The 20,254-nt window shown below is 44.3% G+C and overlaps 1 protein-coding gene and 1 pseudogene across 2 annotated transcripts in view; one reads left to right on the plus strand and one right to left on the minus strand.

Annotated features, from left to right (window-relative positions):
* Positions 1–7,954: 7,954 nt before the first annotated feature.
* On the minus strand, positions 7,955–8,125 carry LOC129043620 (small ribosomal subunit protein uS14-like; annotated as a pseudogene).
* Positions 7,998–20,254, plus strand: part of CIMIP2B (ciliary microtubule inner protein 2B) — a 30,983-nt gene continuing 18,726 nt past the window's right edge. Inside the window, exon 1 of one of the 2 annotated variants that reach the window (XM_063650471.1) lies at positions 7,998–8,148. The gene's annotated coding sequence lies outside the window, so the exon portion shown is untranslated. The remainder of the gene's footprint in view (positions 8,149–20,254) is intronic. The other variant, XM_063650472.1, reaches the window with a different exon arrangement.

Below are 20,254 nucleotides of genomic sequence, written 5' to 3' on the forward strand. Positions count from 1 at the left end.
TGGCTCACTGCAAACTCTGCTTCCCAGGTTCAAGCGATTCCCCTGCCTCAGCCTCCTGAGTAGTTGGGATTACAGACACCTGTCACCACGCCCGGCTGATTTTTGTATTTTTAGTAGAGACAATTTCACCATGTTGGCCAGGCTGGTCTCAAACTCCTGACCTCAGGTGATCCTCCTGCCTTGGCCTCCCAAAGTGCTGGGATTACAGGCGTGAGCCACCGCGTCCAGTTACCATTTTTGATGTTTGTCCTGTTGTTACGGGATCTTTGGGGTGTCCTTTTTCTGGCCAGAAACCTCTGTGCCTGGTGGTGCCTTTGCCCCAGTTTTGCTCAGGCCCTCTGGGCTCGTTTCGCCCACCCAGCCTGGCAGCCTGTGCTTGGCTCACGCTACCAGCCTGGGTCCCATGCCTGCCAAGGGTGAGACAGGCGTGGAACAGTTAGGGGTATGTGAGTGAACATTGGATCCAGCCACTGTGCATGGTCAGATATTCCGGGTGCTGCAGCGGGGCGGGCAGTTCCAGGTGCCAGCATGGCACCAGCTCCCTGCAAGCCTGCGGCCGGACCAGGCACATGGCAAGCAGCTTCCACAGCTGGCATTGGGGGACACATTGGTGCCTGGAAGCTTAGAGATGCCAGGAACAGCAGGTCCTCAAAGAGGAAGTCACAGCCCTGGCTTGGGGAGCTCCCAGGGCTAGGCTTCCTGAAGGGCTGTAGCTCTTCTTTCCTTGCCTTCACTCACAGTGTGGCAAGCAAGGGTCATGTCTCACCCCTGTTTGTTACAGCTCTTTTAGCCTCACCATTTGGTGGGTCCTGAGTTCTTGTCCTGCGACAGGAAGAATGAGGTACGCAGACAAGTGAAGAGTGAGCAAGACAAAGAGTAGCTTTATTGAGCAATAGAACAGCTCAAAGGAAACCTGCAGGGGGCAGCTCCTTTCCCTAGCAAGGGTGTCCTGAGGAGTGTTCAGCTCCTAGCGGAGAGGGTAGCTCCTCTCTGCTAGGCAAATCGTCCTAACAAGTGTTCAGCTATCAGCAGGGAGGGTAGCTCCTCTCTGCAGCTGGTTGTCCTGTCATCTGTGCAGCTGTCAGCAGAGGGGAGGCCCTAGAGTGGGTGGCTTCTTTCTGCAGGTATGTCATCCTGTAGTCTCTGCAGCTCACAGCAGAGAGGAGGCCCGAAAGCTGGTTGCTCCTCTCTGCAGCTGGTTGTCCCAACATCTGCAGCTCTCACAGAGAGGAGGCCTTGGTGTGGGTAGCGCCTCTCGGCAGCTGATTGTCCTGACGTCTGCTCAGAGCCTGGGCTTTTATGGGCCTTAGAGGGGAGGAAGTGCATGCCAGTTGGTCCGTGGGCAGCCATGGGTGGGCCTGGAAGTGTCACCACAAGTTCCCATTCCCATAGTGGGATGGGCAGCCCGGTCCCCAGCCTTCAGGCCCTCCCTGGCCTGAAAGTGGGGCCTTACCAGGGACCTGGCCCATCCACCCAGAAGCCTGTCTGCCTCCTGCTGCCATTCATGGTGCCCAGGCTGTAGGTGCCAAGAGGCGCCTGCAGGCCAGTGCTGAGCTGCCTTCAGACCCCACTTGGCTTCCCTCCTATGCTCACTGGCACCCAAAATCTGTAGGGGACCGAAGCAGCAGGGGACTGGTGTGTTAGCACTGCTCCGAGTATGTGCACACTCGGCCAGGCTGTGACAGTGCCTAGGCTCTGCTCTGACTTTGCTCTGAGATTGGAGTGGGCACCAATAGCAGGAAGAAGCCAGGCAGTGGGAGCAGGAATTTCTGAGCCTGTGAGGCCTTCTGGGGCCCCAAGAAGGCAGGGATTCCTGAGTCTGCAGCCACTCTTTGAGTGGCTGCACCTACACCTGGCGGGGGCGGGGCTCCTGCCTGCTCTGCTGAGCAGGAGCCTGAGTCTGCAGCTGTGGTTTGGGTGGCTGCAGCTGTGCCTGGAAAGGTAGAGCTCCTGTCTGCTCCCGGCCCTGAAAGCACAGGGATGCCCGGGTCCATGGCCATGGCTTGGGCGGCTGCAGCGGCACCCAGGGAACTCCCACCCCAACTTGGAAGGGACAAGGATGCCGCTTGTCCCCAGCTCCTATTGGCTCCATGGAATGTGCAGCCCTGGCCATGCCTCCCTGCTGCAGCTGGCATGATGGCAGCAGCCACTGCAGACAGTCTGCTGCTGCCATCACTGTTTTGTTCCCACTGGCCAAAACTGTCCTATTTTGGCCAGTGGGAACTTATTCAAGTTAGTTCCTGAGTCCTTCTGACATAAATTTCCAGTTTTCTTGCTATCTAATATGATAAAATGTTCTGGGCTCATTTTGTGCATATCTAGACCAGAGCTGGTATCAGCTACTTTTTTTTCCCAGTGATTCATGGTCTTTTTTAGTGGGAAATGGTGTTTGGATACCACAACCTGGGTATTAGAGGAATATAAAGTTATTGACCTTAAAAGCAGTTAAATGAATGTGGTTGATTACTCATTATTCTCAAAATAGTATCCCCAGGTTGGGCATGGGTGCTTATGCCTGTAATCTCAGCACTTTGGGAGGCTGAGGCAGGAGGATCACTTGAGCCCAGGAGTTTGAGACAAAGTTGAGCAATGAAATGAGGACCCCCTGTCTACAAAACGTCAAAAAATTAGCCAGGAGTGGTGGTGCATGCCTGTGGTCCCAGCTACATGGGAGGCTGGGGTAGGAGGATTCCTTGAGCCCAAGAGGTTGAAGCTGCAGTAAGCCATAATGGTGCCACTGCACTCCAGCCCAGGCGACAGAGCAAGACCCTGTCTCAAACCCTCAAAAACGGTCACCCTAATCTCTTTATTATGAAAAAATTCAAACATGCAGAAAAGTTGAAGGAATGCATAATGAACACCTGTACATCATTCATCTAAATCCAACAATTGTTAACATTTTGTCCTATTAGTTCTCTCTAATATAGAATAGGTATATATAATAGTAATAATACAATATAATTTTTTTTTTTGAGACAGAATCTTGCTCCGTTGCCCAGGCTGGAATGCAGTGGCACGATCTTGGCTTACCACAACCTCCGCCTCCTGGGTTCAAGTGATTCTTCTGCCTCAACCTCCTGAGTAGCTGGGACTACAGGCACGTGCCACCATGCCCGACTAGTTTTTGTATATTTAGTAGAGATGGAGTTTCACTATGTTGGCCAGGCTGGTCTCAAACTCCTGACCTCGTGATCTGCCCGTCTCAGCCTCCCAAAGTGTTGGGATTACAGGTGTGAGTCACCGCACCCGGCCTATAATATAAATCTTATTGTAGCATTTGAAAATATGTTGAGGCCAGGCGCGGTGGCCCACGCCTGTGATCCCAGTTACTCTGGAGGCTGAGGCAGGGAATTGCTTGACCCCGGGAGGCAGAGGTTGCAGCGAGCGGAGATTGTGCCACTGCACTCCAGCCTGGGCGACAGAGCAAGACTCTGTCTCAAAAAAAAAAAAAAAAAGTACGTTGAAGGTGTCATCCTCATTTCAAAATCATTAGCAGTGTCTCCTAAGGTCATTTTCTATGAAAACATAATACCATATCTTGAATCACTTTCTTCATTTGGTTTCTTGATTCTCCTCATATTTCACTGGCTCCTTCTCCCAGGTCTCTCTTGCTGGTTCTTCTTCAGCTTCCTGACCTCTAAACAGTGGAATACACAGGGCTCTGTCATTGGACCTCTTCTCTTCTCCCTCTACATACACATTGTGGGTCATTTCATTAACTCTAAGGCCTTAAATGCTATCTACTTGCTGATGACTTCCATTTTCTCTCCCTTGCCCAAACCTTTCCTCTGAACTCTAGATTCCTGTATTCAGTTGCTTACTCATCATTTTCTTTTTTTCTTTTCTTTTTTTTTTGAGATGGAGTCTCGCTTTGTTGCCCAGGCTGGAGTACAGTGATGTGACCTCGGCTTGCTGCAACCTCTGCCTCCCGGGTTCAAGTGGTTTTCCTGCCTCAGCCTCCTGAGTAGCTGGGATTACAGGGGCTTGCCACCATGCCTGGCTAATTTTTTCTTTTTTAATTGTTAGTAGAGACGGGCTTTCACCATGTTGGCCAGGCTGGTTTTGAACTCCTGACCTCAAGTGATCTGCCTGCCTCAGCCTCCCAAAGTGCTAGGATTACAGGCATGAGCCACCGCTCCTGGCCATCATTTTCACTTGGATATATCTAATTGGCTTTTCAAAATCAATGGGTAGAAAACATAATTCTTTTTTTTTTTTTTTTAACATTTTTGGAGGTGGTCTTACTTTGTTGTCCAGGCTGGAGTGCAGTGGTACAATCACAGCTCACTGCAGCCATGCCCTCTTGGGCTCAAGCAATTCTCCCACCTTAACCTCCCAATAGGTGGGACTACATGCATGTGCTATCATGCCTGGCTAATTTTTAAATTTTTGGTAGAGACAGGATCTCCCTATGTTGCCCAGGTAGGTCCTAAACTCCTGGGCTCAAGCCACCCTCCTGCCTCGGCCTCCCAAAGTGCTGGGATTATAAGCATGAGCCATTGCACCCAGCCCAAAACAGAACTCTCGATTCCTGCCCCTCTTCTCCACCTTTTTCTCTCTCTTCCCTATCTCAGTAAATCCAATGCAGCGGCCGGGCATGGTGCCTCACGCCTGTAACCCCACTACTTTGGGAGGCCGATGTGGGAGGATCACCTGAGGTCAGGAGTTCGAGACCAGCCTGGCCACAGTGGCAAAACCCCATCTCTATTAAAAATACAAAAAATTAGCTGGGTGTGGTGGTGGGCACCTGTAATCCCAGCTACTCAGGAGGTTGAAGCAGGAGAATTGCTTGAACCTGGGAGGCGGAGGTTGCAGTGAGCTGAGATTGCACCATTGCACTCCAGCCTGGGTAACAAGAGTGAAACTTTGCCTCAAAAAAATAAATAAATAAATAAATAAATAAATCCAATGTATTAGATGCTCAGGCAAGAAAATTCAGAATTATCCTTGACTCTTTTCTTTCTACCCCATAGCCAGCCCATCAGCAAAGCATATAGCTGTACCTTTGGAATCTATGCATAACCTGACTACTTCTGACATTTCCACTACCTCTGACCCAATCTAAGCCATCAGGTCTTTTGCCTGGATTGTTGCAGTAGCCTCCTTTTTGGTCTTCCTGTTTATGCCTTTGCCCCCATTCAGCCTATTCTCTACACAACAGTCAGAATACTCTTTTAAACATGTAAGTCGGATCATTTTACCTCTGCTCAAAATCCTCTGCCGTCACAGAATCAAACGTAACATCTTTCCTGTAATTTTATTTCTTTCATTCTAATTTTTATACCTTTAATTTCCATTTCCTTGCCTAAGATCTTCAATATAATTTTGAGTGAATGTGGCAATAGATACTCTTATCTTGTTATATTTTGAGACAGGGTCTTGCTCTGTCACCCAGGCTGGAGTACATTGGCATGATCTCAGCTCACTGCAACTCCCACTTCCCAGGCTCAAGTGATCCTTCGACCTTAGCCTTTCAAGTAGCTGGGACTATAGGTGTGTACCACATGCCTGGATAATTTTTTTTGCTAGAGAGAGGGTTTTACTGTTTTGCTCAGGCTAGTCTCGAACTCCTGGGCTCAAGTGATCCACCTGCCTCAGCCTCCCAAAGTGTTGGGATTACAGGCATGAGCCACTGTGCCCAGCCAAATGTTTTTAATGGTTTACTATTAAGTATGATGTTTACTGTTTCTTGGTCACTACCTATGCCAATTAACTGTTACCACAAGAATGCCACATAACTAACCATATCAAAACTCAGTTGGCTGGGCGCAACGGCTCATGCCTGTAATCCCAGCACTCTGGGAGGCCAAGGCCGGTGGATCACTTGAGTTCAGGAGTTCAAGACCAGCCTGGCCAACATGGTGAAATCCTGTCTCTAATACAAAACAAAAAAAACACACACACACCAAAAATTAGCCGGGTGTGGTGGTGCATGCCTGTAATCCCAGCTGCTGGGGAGGCATAATGCTCAGGAAAATCACCTGAACCTGGGAGGTAGAGGTTGCAGTGGGCCGAGATCATGCCACTGCATTCCAGCCTGGGTGACAGAATGAGACTCCATTTCAAAAACAAAACAAAACAAACTCAGTAATATGAAACAATCATTTATTCTTATAAATCTGCGGATTGACTGGAGTTGGCATTCTAAATGAGAATTGGCTAGAGAGGTTTTGCTCTGTTCCATCTGTCTGTCATCCTCCTCCTGGCACCAGCAGGATAGCCGGGAATGATCTTACGGTGATAGAAGAAGGGAAAGAAGATAAGCACAGTTGTGCAACTGCTTTTCATGTTTTTGGGTCACATCATGCCTGCCACCATTCCAATGATCAAAGCAAGTCGTGTGGCCAAGCCCGAAATATACTCTCTCTATAAGGTGTTGGAAGGGAGAAAATATTTCTAAACTATGGTACATTACATTTTCTCAATTTACATCTTTTTATGTTGCCTGTATTTCTAACCTATGGTACATTACATTTTCTCACTTTACATCTTTTTATGTTGCCTATCTCTTAGCAGGTTACTGTAGTTATTATTTTGGATATATTTGTCTTTTAGTCTTCCCACTTAGAGGTATGAATGGATCATACATCACAATTATGAATTATGATATTAAAGTTTTTTTTGTTTTTTTTTTTGAGACAGAATCTTACTCTGTTGCCCAGGCTGGAGTGCAGTGGTGCAATCTCGGCTCACTGCAACCTCCCCTCCTGGGTTCAAGCGATTCTCCTGCTTCAGCCTCCCAAGTAGCTGGGATTTACAGGTGCATGCCACCACGCCCAGCTAAGTTTTGTATTTTTGGTAGAGGCAGGGTTTCACCGTGTTGGCCAGGCTTGTCTCAAACTCCTGGACTCAAGTGGTCTGCCCACCTTGGCCTCTCAAAGTGCTGGGATTACAGGCGTGAGCCACCCTGCCTGGCCACAATATTAAACTATTCTGAATGTATCTATGTACTTACTTTTACCAGTGAGTTTTTTGCCTTCAAATGTTTTCTTTTTGCATGTTAGTATCCTTTTCTTTCAGATTGAAGAATTCTCTTTAGCATTTCTTGTAAGATGGAACTAATAGTGATGAATTCTTTCAGCTTTTATCTGTCATATCTGAAGGAAAGTTTTGCTGGGCATAGTATTCTTGGTTGACAGTTTTTTTTTTTTTTTCCCTTCAGCACTCTGAATGTGTTATCCCACTCCCTCCTGGCTTGTATGGTTTCCTCTGTGCACCTGGGTATATCTTTCTCTAGGTTTGGCAAGTTTTGTGTTATCATTTCTTTGAATAAGCTTTGTACCCCTTGCTCTTTTTAAACTCCCTTTTGAACACCAATGACTCTGAGATTTGCACTTTTGAGGTTATTCCTTATATTCTGTAGGTGTTCATTGTTCCTTTTCATGCTTTTTTTTCTGTTCTGTGTATTTTCAAATAGCCTGTCTTCAAGCTCAATTATTTTTTTCCTCTATTTATCCATTCTGCTGTGGAGAACCTCTAATGTATCTTTCAGTTCAGCAAATATATTGGTCAGTTCCAGGATTTCTGTTTATTTATTTATTTATTTTTTTGAGACAGTTTCGCTCTTTTTGCCTAGATTGGAGTGCAGTGGTTTGATCTTGGTTCACTGCAACTTCCACCTCCCAGGTTCAAGTAATTCTCTTGCCTCAGCCTCCCAAATAGCTGGGATTACAGGCATCTGCCACCATGCCCGGCTAATTTTTTTGTATTTAGTGGACATGGGGTTTCACCATGTTGGTCAGGGTGGTCTCCAACTCCTGACCTCAGGTGATCCACCCGCCTTGGCCTCCCAAAGTGCTGGGATTACAGGTGTGAGCTGCTGCACCCAGCCTCTGTTTAATATATTAAAAAGTATTTTTTTTGTTGTTTTTTCAAATCTTTATTTTATGTACAAAGAACTATCATGGTCTTTCATTGAGTAGATGCCTTGGATAATCCTTTGAAGGAAGATAATTTAGTCCAACTTAATGAAACTGATATCCTTCGCGTACTGACAGAAACACTGGCGGCACATATTGAGGCCCTATTTCCGGATCAGACAGTGCTGGTTTGAACAGACACGACAAGAGCGAGAACCCTGGCCGAATTTTCGCAGGTGGCTCCAGTATAGCTGCTGGTGACCCATCTTGCTCTCAGGAGTGCAACGAGGTAAAAGGTTAAAAAGTCTTTCTATCTTTTAAGTTTCTCTGATAAATTTCTGAATTGTTCTTCTGTGTTATCTCAGAGTTCACTGAGTTTCCTTAAAACTGCTATTTTTAATTCTTGATCTAAGAGTTCAACATTGCTGTCTCCTTAGGGTTGGTCACTGGCTCCTTTCTTTCTTTGGGGAGCTAGGGGTTCCCTGTTGGCTGTTGTTTTTTTTGTGGATGTACATCTATGGCTTTGCATTAATGGATTGTTATTTATTCTAGTCTTCACTGGCTGACTTGTTTAGGTCTTTCTAGGGTATGTTTGCTTAGAGGTTCTTTGCAGTTGCCCAGTGAGTCCCCTTATTCCTAGATCACCATCTCCTTTTTGGTAATAGATGGTGCCTTAAGCCCAGGTTTGCCTTGGCTCTTGCAAACATTCAGAGCACTGCCTGTCTCAAATGGGGTTGTGGGGGGAGGTCCCAAAGGGGATGTGGGAAGGCTAGCTAGGTGTTTGTGACCGGAAAACCTGTGGAGTATTTCTCTAACAGTGTGGAGCTATTGAGAAGTCACTTTAATTTGGCATCTCCTTTGGCTGAGATGAAGAACAGAGTTACATGGGCTGGGGGTGCTAGTCCTATCTCCTCTCTTTGTTTCTAGCTGTTCTTGGGGATTTTTTCTTCCTACAGGCACTTGTGATGCCTCCTGTGGGTTGAGGCAGGAATGGTTTTCCTGCAAGGGAATGCAAGATGATGGGAAGGCTGGTTGTCTACCTCAATCTCACATTTTCTGGTGTAGAAACTGTGAACCTAGGAGCAATTTTCCATGTGTGGTGCCTGGAAAACTGAGTGAGGGTTGTCACAGATAGAGAAGTCTGTTTCTCTTATTGTCTGCTCAAAGTTTTTCCACTTCTGTGTCCCTGGGTATTGTCTCAGCCTCATGTTTGAGTTCTGGGATATTGCTGATGATAATTTTGGTCCTGGATATTTGTTTTTTGGTTTTCTGTGGGAGGGAGTGAAGCCAGATTACTTCTACTCTGCTATTTTGGTGGCATCAGTCTTCTACATTAATTAACTTTCTGTTAAACCAACATTGCATTTATAGGATAAATATATCGTTATATATATTTAATAACTTCCTTAGTGGTTGCTGTAGGGATTACAATAATAATCACTGGGTGGGGTAGCTCATGCCTATAATCCCAGCACTTTGGGAGGCTCAGGTGGGAGGACTGCTTGAGCCCCGGAGTTCAAGACCGACCTGGGCAATGAGAGTGGGACCCCCAACTCTATAAAACTTAAAAAAAAAATTAGCCAGGTGTGGTTGCATGCACCTGTAGTCCCAGCTCCTCAGGAGTTTGAGGTGGGAGGATTGCTGGAGCCCAGCAATTTTAGGCTGCAGTGAGTTATGATCCTGCCACTGCACTCCAGTTTAGGTAACAAAGCGAGACCCTGTCTCTAAAAACAAAAAAAGAATAGATAAATAAAAATTAAAAGCAATCAGTCAGACAGTTGAATTACAATTTTTTTTTTTTTTTTTGGTCGAAATGGGGTTGTTCTATGTTTCCTGGCTGGTCTTGAACTCCTGGGCTCAAATGGTCCACCTGCCTCAGCCTCCCAAAATGCTGGAATTACAGGCATGAACCACTGCACCTGGCCAAAGATAAGATCTTGAAAGTAGCAAAAGAATAATGACTTATGATCTACAGGGGAACAACAATATGATTAATGGCTGACTTCTCAGGCCAGGAGGCATGTATGTTTAACTTTTTGAATGAATACCAAACTCCTTTTTTGTTCACTTAATTTCAATTTCTGTTATTTATTTTTTTTTATTTCAGTAGGTTTTTGGGGAACAGGTGGGTTTTTTTTTTTTTTTTTTGTTACGTGGGTAAGTTCTTTAGTGGTGATTTCTGAGATTTTGGTGCACTCATCACCTGAGCAGTGTACATTGTATCCAATGTGTAGTCTTTTATCCCTTGCCACCCCCTACCCTTTCCCTTGAGTCCCCAAAGTCCGAAGTATCATTCTTATGCCTTTGCGTCCTCGTTGTTTAGCTCCCACATGTAAGTGAGAACATACGATGTTTAGTTTTTCATTCCCGAGTTACTTCACTTAAAATAATAGTCTTCATTTCCATCCGGGTTGCTGTGAATGGCATTATTTCATTTCTTTTAATGGCTGAGTAGCATTCCATGGTCTATGTATATATATATATACACACACACACACACACACATATGTAGACACATGTGTATATATATACACATACATATATAGACATATATACACATATATACATACACATATACATATATACGTACATATAGGAGTGTGTGTATATACACACACACACACACATATCACATCACATTTTCTTTACTGGTTGATTGATGGGCATTCAGGCTGGTTCCGTATTTTTGCAATTGCAAATTGTGCTGCTAAACATGCATGTGCAAGTATCTTTTTCATATAATGACTTATTTTCCTCTGGGTAGATACCTAGTAATGGGATTGCTGGATTAAATGGTAGTTCTACTTTTAGTTCTATAAGGAATCTCCACACTGTTTTCCACAGTGGTTGTACTAGTTTACATTCCCACCAACAGTGTAAAAGTGTTCTCATTTCACTGCATCCATGCTGACGTCTAATTATTATTATTATTATTATTATTTTGAGACGGAGTTTTGCTGTTGTCACCCAGGCTGGAGTGCAATGGCATGATCTTGGCTCACTGCACCCTCTGCCACCTGGGTTCAAGTGATATCTCCTGCCTTAGGCTCCTGAGTAGCTGGGATTACAGGTGCCCACCACCACGTCCAGCTAATTTTTGTATTTTTAGTAGAGATGGGGTTTCACCATGTTGGCCAGGCTGGTCTCGAACTCCGGACCTCAGGTGATCCACTTACCTCAGCCTCCCAAAGTGCTGGGATTACAGGTGTGAACCACCACACCAAGCCCACATCTATTATTTTTTGATTTTTTAATTATGGCTATTCTCGCAAGAGTGAGGTGGTATTGCACTGTGGTTTTAATTTACATTTCCCTGATAGTTAATGGTGTTGAGCATTTTTCCCTATGCTTGTTTGCCATTTGTATGTCTTCTTTTGAGAACTGTCTATTCATGTTCTTAGCCCACTTTTTGATGGGATTGTTTTTCACTTTTCTTTTTTTTTGAGACGGAGTCTTGCTCTGTCACCCAGGCTGGAGTGCAGTGGCACAATCGGCTCATTGCAATCTCCGCCTCCTCGGTTCAAGCCATTCTCCTGCCTCAGCCTCCCCAGTAGCTGGGATTACAGGCACACACACCACTAGGCCCAGATAATTTTTGTATTTTAGTAGAGACAGGGTTTCACCATGTTGGCCAGGCTGGTCTCAAAGTCCTGACCTTGTGATCTGCCTGCCTTGGCCTCCCAAAGTGCTGGGATTATAGGTGTGAGCCACCGTGCCCGACCCTGGGATTGTTTGTTTTTTTTTTCTTGATGATTTGTTTGAGTTCTTTGTAGATTCTAGATATTAGTCCTGTGTCAAATGTACAGACTGAAAAATTTTTCCCACTCTGTGGGTTGTCTGTTAACTCTGCTGATTATTTTTTTTGCTGTGCGGAAACTTTTTAGTTTAATTAAGTCCCATCTATTTATCTTTATTTTTGTTACCTTGGCTTTTGGGTTCTTGGCCATGAAGTCTTTGCCTAAGCTAATGTCTAGAAGAGTTTTTCTGATGTTATCTTCTAGAATCTTTATGGTGTTAGGTCTTAGATTTAAGTCTTTTATCCATCTTAAGTTTTTTGTATAATGCGATTTTTGTATAACGTGAGAGATGAGAATCTAGTTTCATTCTTCTACAGTTGGCTTGCCAACTATCTCGGCATCATTTGTTGAATAGGGTGTCCTCTCCCCACTTGATATTTTTTGTTTGCTTTGTCGAAGATCAGTTGGCTGTATTTGGCTTTATTTCTGGGTTCTCTATTCAGTTGCATTGTTCTGTGTGCCTATTTTTTTTTTGAGATGGAGTTTTTGCTCTTGTTGCCCAGGCTGGAGTGCAGTGGCACAATCTCGGCTCACTGCGACCTCCGCCTCCCAGGTTCAAGTGATTCTCCTGCCTCAGCCGCCCAAGTAGCTGGGATTACAGGCACCTGCCACCACGCCTGGCTATTTTTTTGTATTTTTAGTGGAGACAGGGTTTCTCCATGTTGGCCAGACTGGTCTTGAACTCCTGACCTCAGGTGATCCACCTGCCTTGGCCTCCCAAAGTGCTGGGATTACAAGCATGAGCCACCACGCCTGGCCATATGTGCGTATTTTTATACCAGTACCATACTGTTTTGGTGAGTATGGCCTTATAGTATATTTTGAAGTCAGGTAATGTGATATCTCCAGATTTTTTGTTTTGTTTTGTTTTTTTTTTTTTGCTTAATCTTGCTTTGGCTACGCAGGCTCTTTTTTGGTTCTATATGAATTTTAGGATTTTTTTTTTTTTCTAGCTCTGTGAAGAATGATGGTGGTGTTTTGATGGGAATTGCATTGAATTTGTAGATTGCATTTAGCAGTATGGTCATTTTCACAATATTGATTCTACCCATCCATGAGCATGGGATGTGTTTCCATGTGTTTGTGTTATCTATGATTTCTTTCAGCAGTGTTTTGTAGTTTTCCTTGTAGAGGTCTTTCACCTTCTTTGTCAGGTATATTTATAAATATTTTATTTTATTTTTTTTGCAGCTATTGTGAAAGGGGTTGAGTTTTTTATTCTCAGCTTGGTCACTGTTGGTGTATAGCAGAGCTACTAATTTGTGTACATCAATTTTGTATCCTGAAACTTCGCTGAATTCATTTACCAGTTCTAGGAGCTTTTTGTATGAATCTTTAGGGTTTTCTAGGTATATGATCATATCATCAGTAACAGAGACACTTTGACTTCCTCTTTACTAATTTGGATGCCTTTTCTTTCTTTCTCTTTTCTGATTGCTCTGGCTAGCACTTCCAGTACTATGTTGAATAGAAGTTGTGAAAGTGGGCATGCTTGTCTTGTTCTAGTTCTAAGATGGAATGCTTTCAACTTTTCCCCATTCAGTGTAATGTTGGTTGTGGGTTGGTTGTAGATGGCTTTTATTACCTTAAGGTATGTCCCTTCTGTGCCAGTTTTGCCGAGGGTTTTAATCATAAAGGGATGCTGGATTTTGTCAAATGCTTTTTCTGTGTCTATTGAAATGATCATGTTTTATAAATTTGGGAACTCCAATGTTAGGTGCATATATATTTAGAATTGTGATATTTTCCTGTTGGACTAGTTCTTTTATCATTATATAATGTCCCTCTTTGTCTTTTTAAACTGCTATTGCTTTGAAGTTTGTTTTGTCTGACATAAGAATAGCTATTCCTGCTTGCTTTTGGTGTCCATTTGCATGGAATATCTTTTTCCACCCCTTTACCTTAAGTTTATATGAATCCTGTGTACTAGGTGAGTCTCCTGAAGACAGCAGAAATTTGGTTGGTTAATTCTTATGCATTCTGCCATTCCGTATCTTTTAAGTGGAGCATTTAGGCCATTTACATTCAATGTTAGTATTGAGATATGAGGTACTATTCTATTCGTCATGCCATTTTGCCTGAATACGTTTTTTTATTGTGTTATTGTCATACAGGTCATGTGAGATTTATGCTTTAAGGAGATTGTATTTTGGTGTATTTTAAGGATTTATTTCAAGATTTAGAGACCCTTTTAGCAGTTCTTGTAGTGCTGGCTTGGTAGTGGCGAATTCTCTCAGCATTTGTTTGTCTGGAAAAGACTGTATCTTTCCTTCATTTATGAAGCTTAGTTTTGCTGGATACAGAATTCTTGGCTGATAATTGTTTTGTTTAAGGAGACTAAAAATAAGACCCCAATCCCTTCTAGATTGTAGGGGTTTCTGCTGAGAAATCTGCTGTTAATCTGATAGGTTTTCCTTTATAGTTTACCTGATGCTATTGCCTCACAGCTCTTAAGATTCTTTCCTTTGTCTTGACGTTAGATAACCTGATGACTATGTGCCTAGGTGAAAGTCTTCATGCAATGAATTTCCCAGGTATTCCTTGAGCTTCTTGTATTTGGATGTCTAGATCTCTAGCAAGGCCAGGGAAGTTTTCCTCAATTATTCCCTCCAATATGTTTTCCGAACTTGTAGTTTGTTTTGTGTTATTTTGTTTTTGAGACGGAGATTTGCTCTTGTTGCCCAGGCTGGAGTGCAGTGGTGTGATCTTGGCCCACTGCAACCTCTGCGTCCCAGGTTCAAGCAGTTCTCCTGCCTCAGCCTCCCGAGTAGCTGGGATTACAGGCATGCACCACCACACCCAGCTAATTTTGTATTTTTAGTAGAGACAGGGTTTTACCATGTTGGTCAGGCTTGTCTCAAACTCCTGACCTCAGGTGATCTACTTGCCTTGGCCTCCCAAAGTGCTGAGATTACAGGTGTGAGCCATCACACCTGGTCTCTAGAGGGTATTTAAACCCCAGAAAATTCTGTAACTGATGCTCTTGAGCCACTTGCTTGAGCCCACTCCTACCCTATGGGGTGTGCTTTTACTTAAAATAAGTCTCTGCTTTTACTGCCTTGCTTTGTTTGTGTGTTTTGTCTGATTATTTGTTCAAAATGCCAAGAACCTGGACAACTACCCTCAACCAGTAACACTATTGCTCATTTATTTCTGGTGTTCTTGGGTCTTACGGGGTTATAGACTGTGTGACTCCTGGAGGGGAAAGGGTGGCCAACATACAGTCACCTCTGTTTCATGTTTTTGATATACAAGGGAAAGCTACTCTTAAAAGAACAGGTGACTCCCCAGGGAGTCAGGAGTGGTTACAGGGCATGACTTCTTCCCACTCATGGCCACAAACAAAAACAAGCCCAGTTGGAGCACAAACAGGGGCCCTATGGGGTGTGATGCCTACCCTTTGCTGTCAAGTTATGTCTATAGAGATATTTTTCCCTGTTCTAATTAGGGTGGTTGAACAATCTTTGTTTTCCAAAAGGGGAGGAGGTACTCCCACCTTCCCAGACTAAATAGTTGTTTTTCTCCCATGTGTTCCTTTTTTTTTTCTCCTGTATGTTCTAATCCAGGAGAAGGAACCATAGATGGTCTCATTGCTTACAAGTTCTATCCCATTTACTTTGCTGTGGCATTGGGAACTTGGCAACTAAGGCTGGATCAGAGCATTGCAGGAAACGTGGCTTTTGTGTCATTAACACAACACTGGGTGCCAAAGATAGACTCATTAGTGCACTAGAAGTATAGATACCCAACCTTCCAGGTCCACATAATAGCAGTGAGGGGGTTCAGGTGGAACCCATTAAGTGGGGGAGAGTTCCACCTAACAGGTAATAGTCTGGGGAGAGGCAGTGAGATTTTTCCGGGTAGGCCTTATGGACTTGCTTTTCAGTCAGCTGTAACTCTGCCTCAGCCTCCTTTGTTAATTGTTGAGGGCTAGTGAGACTAGGATCTCCTCTAAGGATAGAAAATAGATTACTCATGGCATAGGTAGGAATGCCTAGAGCAGGTCGTATCCAATTAATGGTCTTTAGTCATTTTTGAAAGTAATGTTTTCAATTGATCTCTACATATGGTTACTTTTTGTGGCACAATTGAAGTGTCATTTACTAAGGTCCCCAAGTAGGAGTAAGGAGTAGTAGTCTGAAATTTGTCAGGGGCTATAATTAAACTGGCATGAAAAATCAAGTTTTGCAAGTGATCATAACATTGGAGTAATATTTCTCAAGTGGGGGCAGCACAAATTATATCGTCTATACAATGAATAATGTAACACTGTGAAAATTTTTTACGAGTAGGTTCAATTGCTTGCCTTACTTAAGTCTGGCAAATTGTTGGACTGTTTAACATGCCTTGAGGCAACACTTTCTAATGAAAATGCTTAGCAGGCTGCAGGTTGTTTACTGCAAGAATTGTAAATGCAAACCATTCAGTCTTGCTTAGCTAAGGGGATAGTAAAGAAACAGTCTTTTAAATCTATGACTACTAAAGACCAGTTTTTTGGAATCATAGCAGGAGAAGGCAGTCCTGGCTGTAATGTCCCCATAGGTTGTATAATTGAATTAATGGCCCTTAAGTCAGTTAACATTCTCCATTTACCTGATTTTTTCTTAATTATGAAAACTGGAGAATTCCAAGGGGAAAATGTTGGAGCTATGTGTTCTTTTTCTAATTGTTCAGTAACTAAGTCCTCTAAAGCTTCCAGTTTCTCTTTACTCAGTGGCCATTGGTCTATCCAAATTAGCTTATTCGTTAACCATTTTAAAGGTTTAGGTTCTGGAGGCTTAAAAATGGCCACCATCAAAAATGATAATCCTAAACCTTGGTGGGAACTTTGTCTTTCCGCTTGAAGCGGTTCCTTCAAACTTTGCAAATTTTTTCCTAGTCCCGTACCAGGAACATACCCCATTTTATGCATCATACGTTGACTTTGAGGGCTGTATAATTGCTCTGGAATTAGAACTTGTGTTCCCCACTGTTGTAATAAATCTCTCCCACATAAATTTATAGGTACAGAAGTTATAATTGGTTGAATAGTCCAGGTTGTCCATTGGGCCCTTTACAATGCGAAATATAACTACTTTGATATACTTCAGGGGCTTTATGTTAACTCCAACTATGTTAAATTGAGTGGGTTGAACTGGCCATGTGGACGGCCAGTGCTGTAGAGAAATGATTGAAACGTCCACTCCTGTATCTTCCAAACCTTTACATTTCTTTCCCTGAATAGTTATTTCACAGGTAGGATGTTTATCAGTAATTTGATTCACCCAATAAACTGCTTTGCCTTGTTTATTTGTGCTTCCAAATCCTCCTGTTCATTTAATTTCACTTTTCCCCATTTCTACATATGGTACAATCAGGAGTTGTGTTATATGCTGTCCTGGCTCTGCTTTCCAGGGAACAGAAATAGATATAACAATTTGAATTTCCCCATTGTAATGTGAATCGATGACTCCTGTTTGTACTTGCACTCCCTTTAAATTTAAACTAGACCTGTCTGGAAGTAATCCTATTGTCCCCGCTGGCAAGGGTCCACAGACCCCTGTTGGAACTTTTTTGCAGAGGTTCCTCAGGCAGAAGGCTCCACAGCTTTTGTGCAGCATAAATCTACTGCGGCACTACCGGCTGTGGCAGGGGACAGACATTGTATAGGGGTGAGGGAATGGACTGAGCCGGAAATGCCCTGGTTTGGAAATGGACCCCTCATGGCATTTCCCGAAATTAGGTTTCCATCCTTATCAAATTTAGAATGATGCTGATTGGCCCAATGTTTTCCTTTTTTACACTTGAGGCATATACCTAGTTCATACTGATTGATAGCCTGTTTAAACTCTTTAAGTAATTTAAAGGGAAAAGGCTCAAATATAGCTATAATATTCCTCTGTTGATCTAGGGGGTATATCCTAACAGGGAACTGCCAAGCCTCTATATCACCCTCTTCTTTTCTTTCTTTTTTTGAAACGGGTCTCACTCTGTCACCCAGGCTGGAGTGCAGTGGCACGATCTCTGCTCACTGCAAGCTCTGCCTCCCAGGTTCACGCAGTTCTCCTGCCTCAGCCTCCCGAGTAGGTGGGACTACAGGCGCCCTCCACCATGCCCAGCTAATTTTTTTAGTATTTTTAGTAGAGACGGGGTTTCACTGTGTTAGCCAGGATGGTCTCGATCTCCTGACCTCGTGATCCGCCCACCTCAGCCCCCCAAAGTGCTGGGATTACAGGCATGAGCCACCACTTCCGGCCTATATCACCCTCTCTTCTAGCTTGCTGGATTCCTGCCTGAATAGAACTGACAGCAGTCACTCGAAGAGCTGCTCAAACAGTCACTGGGGCAACTACTTTTCGCCCAGTGTCCTCCAGAAAAGAAAGATCTGGAGGGTCAGGCCACTCTTTTTCTTCAAAATAAGGAGGGGGTGCAGAAGGGTAGGGATGAACTCTTCCTCCTTTGCCTCTTTAGCTGGCAATTAGACCTGCTCTGTTACCTCTTCTGTTACTTCGTTATACTCTCCTTCCTCCTCCTCATCAGTGTGAAAAGGTTCCAAGGTGGAATGAACCAGAGCCCACACTTGTCCCATTGTTACCCTGATGCTTCTGAGCTCCTCTTCTTACTCACTACAGGGATTGCTTAAGAGTACTTCGGTGTCCTCCAGCTTAGTTCCACACTCTCCAACCATTGCTCCGGCGACCCTTTGACCTAGGTTTGAGCCCCACTTGCTGAGACCAGCTCCGTCGTGGAGACCCTAACCCAGCGGTGCTAGAGGAATTAAAGACACACACACACAAATATATAGTGTAGAGTGGGAAATCAGGGGACTTACAGCCTGCAGAGCTGAGAGCCCCAAACAGAGTTTGACCCACATATTTATTGACAGCAAGCCAGTGATAAGCATTGTTTCTATAGATTATAGATTAACTGAAAGTATTCCTTACAGGAAACAAAGGGATGGGCCGAAACAAAGGAATGGGCTCTAGTTAGTTATCTGCAGCAGCAACATGTCCTGACACGGATCGCTCATGCTATTGTTTGTGGTTTAGGAACACCTTTAAGCAGTTTTCTGCCCTGTGTGGGCTAGGTGTTCCTTGCCTTCATTCCAGTAAATCCACAACCTTCAGTGTGGGTGTCATGGCCATCACGAACATGTCACAGTGCTGCAGAAATTTTGTTTATGGCCAGTTTTGGGGTCAGTTTATGGCCAGATTTGGGGACCAGTTCCCAACACATGGCTGTAATCCCAACTGCTCAGGTGGCTGAGGCACAAGAATCACTTGAACCTGGGAAGAAGAGTTACAGTGAGCCAAGATTGCATCACTGCACTTTAGCCTGGGCAACAGAGTGAGACTCTGCCAAAACAAAACAAAACAAAACAAAAACAAAGAGTACCTGAGACTGGGTAATTGTAAAGAAGAGAGTTCAATTGACTCACAGTTCCACATGGTTGGGGAAGCCTTAGGAAACTTACAATCATGGCAGAAGGCAAAGGGGAAGTAAGGCACATCTTACATGGCAGGAGAGAGAGAGTAAGGGAGGAAGTGCTACACACTTTTAAATCATCAGATTTCGTGAGAACTCACTATCGTGAGAACAGCCTGGGGGAAATCCGCCCCCAAGATTCAACCGTGTTTCTCCCCCAACATTGGAAATTATAATTCAATATGAGATTTGGGTGGAGATACAGAGCCAAACCATATTATTATTATTCCGCCCTGGCCCCTCCCAAATCTCGTGTCCTCCTCAAATTTCAAAACACAATCATGCCTTCTCAATAGTCCCCCAGAGTCCTAACTCATTCCAGCATTAACCCAAAAGTTCAAGTCCAAAGTCTCATCTGAGACAAGGCAAGTCTGTTCTGCCTATGATCCTGTAAAATAAACAAGATAGTTCCAAGATACGGTGGGGGTATAGACATTGGGTAAATGCTCTTATTCCAAATGGTAGAAATTGGCCAAAATAGCCGAGTGCAGTGCTTCATGCCTATAATCCTAGCACTTTTGGAGGCCAAGGTGGGTAGATCACTTGAGTCAGGAGTTTGAGACCAGCCTGGCCAACATGGTAAAACCCTGTTTCTAGTAAAAATATGAAAATTAGCCAGGAGTGGTGGCACACACCTGTATTCCTAGCTACTTGGGAGGCTCAGGCAGGAGGATCGCTTGAACCTGGGAGGTAGAGGTGGCAGTGACCCAAGATCATGCCACTAGATTCCAGCCTGGGTGACAGAGTGAGACTTCATCTCAAAAAAACCCCCAAAATAATAACAACAACAAAAACACAAAGGGGCTACAGGCCCCATGCAAGTCCAAAACCCAGCAGAGCAATCATTAAATCTTAAAGCCCCCAAATAATTTTCTTTGACTCCATGTCTCACATCCAGGGCACACTGATGCAAAAGGTGGGCTCCCAAGGCCTTCGACAGCTCCACCCCTGTGACTCTGCATGGTATGGCCCCCTTGGGGGGCTTTCATGGGCTGGGATTGAGTGCCTGTGGCTTTTCCAGGCACATGGTGCAAGCTGTCAGTGGATCTACCATTCTGGAGTCTGGGGGACAGCAGCCCTCTTCTCCCAGCTCCACTAGGCAGTGCCCCGGTGGGGAATCTTGTGGGGGGGGCT

The sequence above is a fragment of the Pongo pygmaeus genome, chromosome 13 (assembly GCF_028885625.2).
Source record: "Pongo pygmaeus isolate AG05252 chromosome 13, NHGRI_mPonPyg2-v2.0_pri, whole genome shotgun sequence".
Lineage (NCBI taxonomy): Eukaryota > Metazoa > Chordata > Mammalia > Primates > Hominidae > Pongo > Pongo pygmaeus.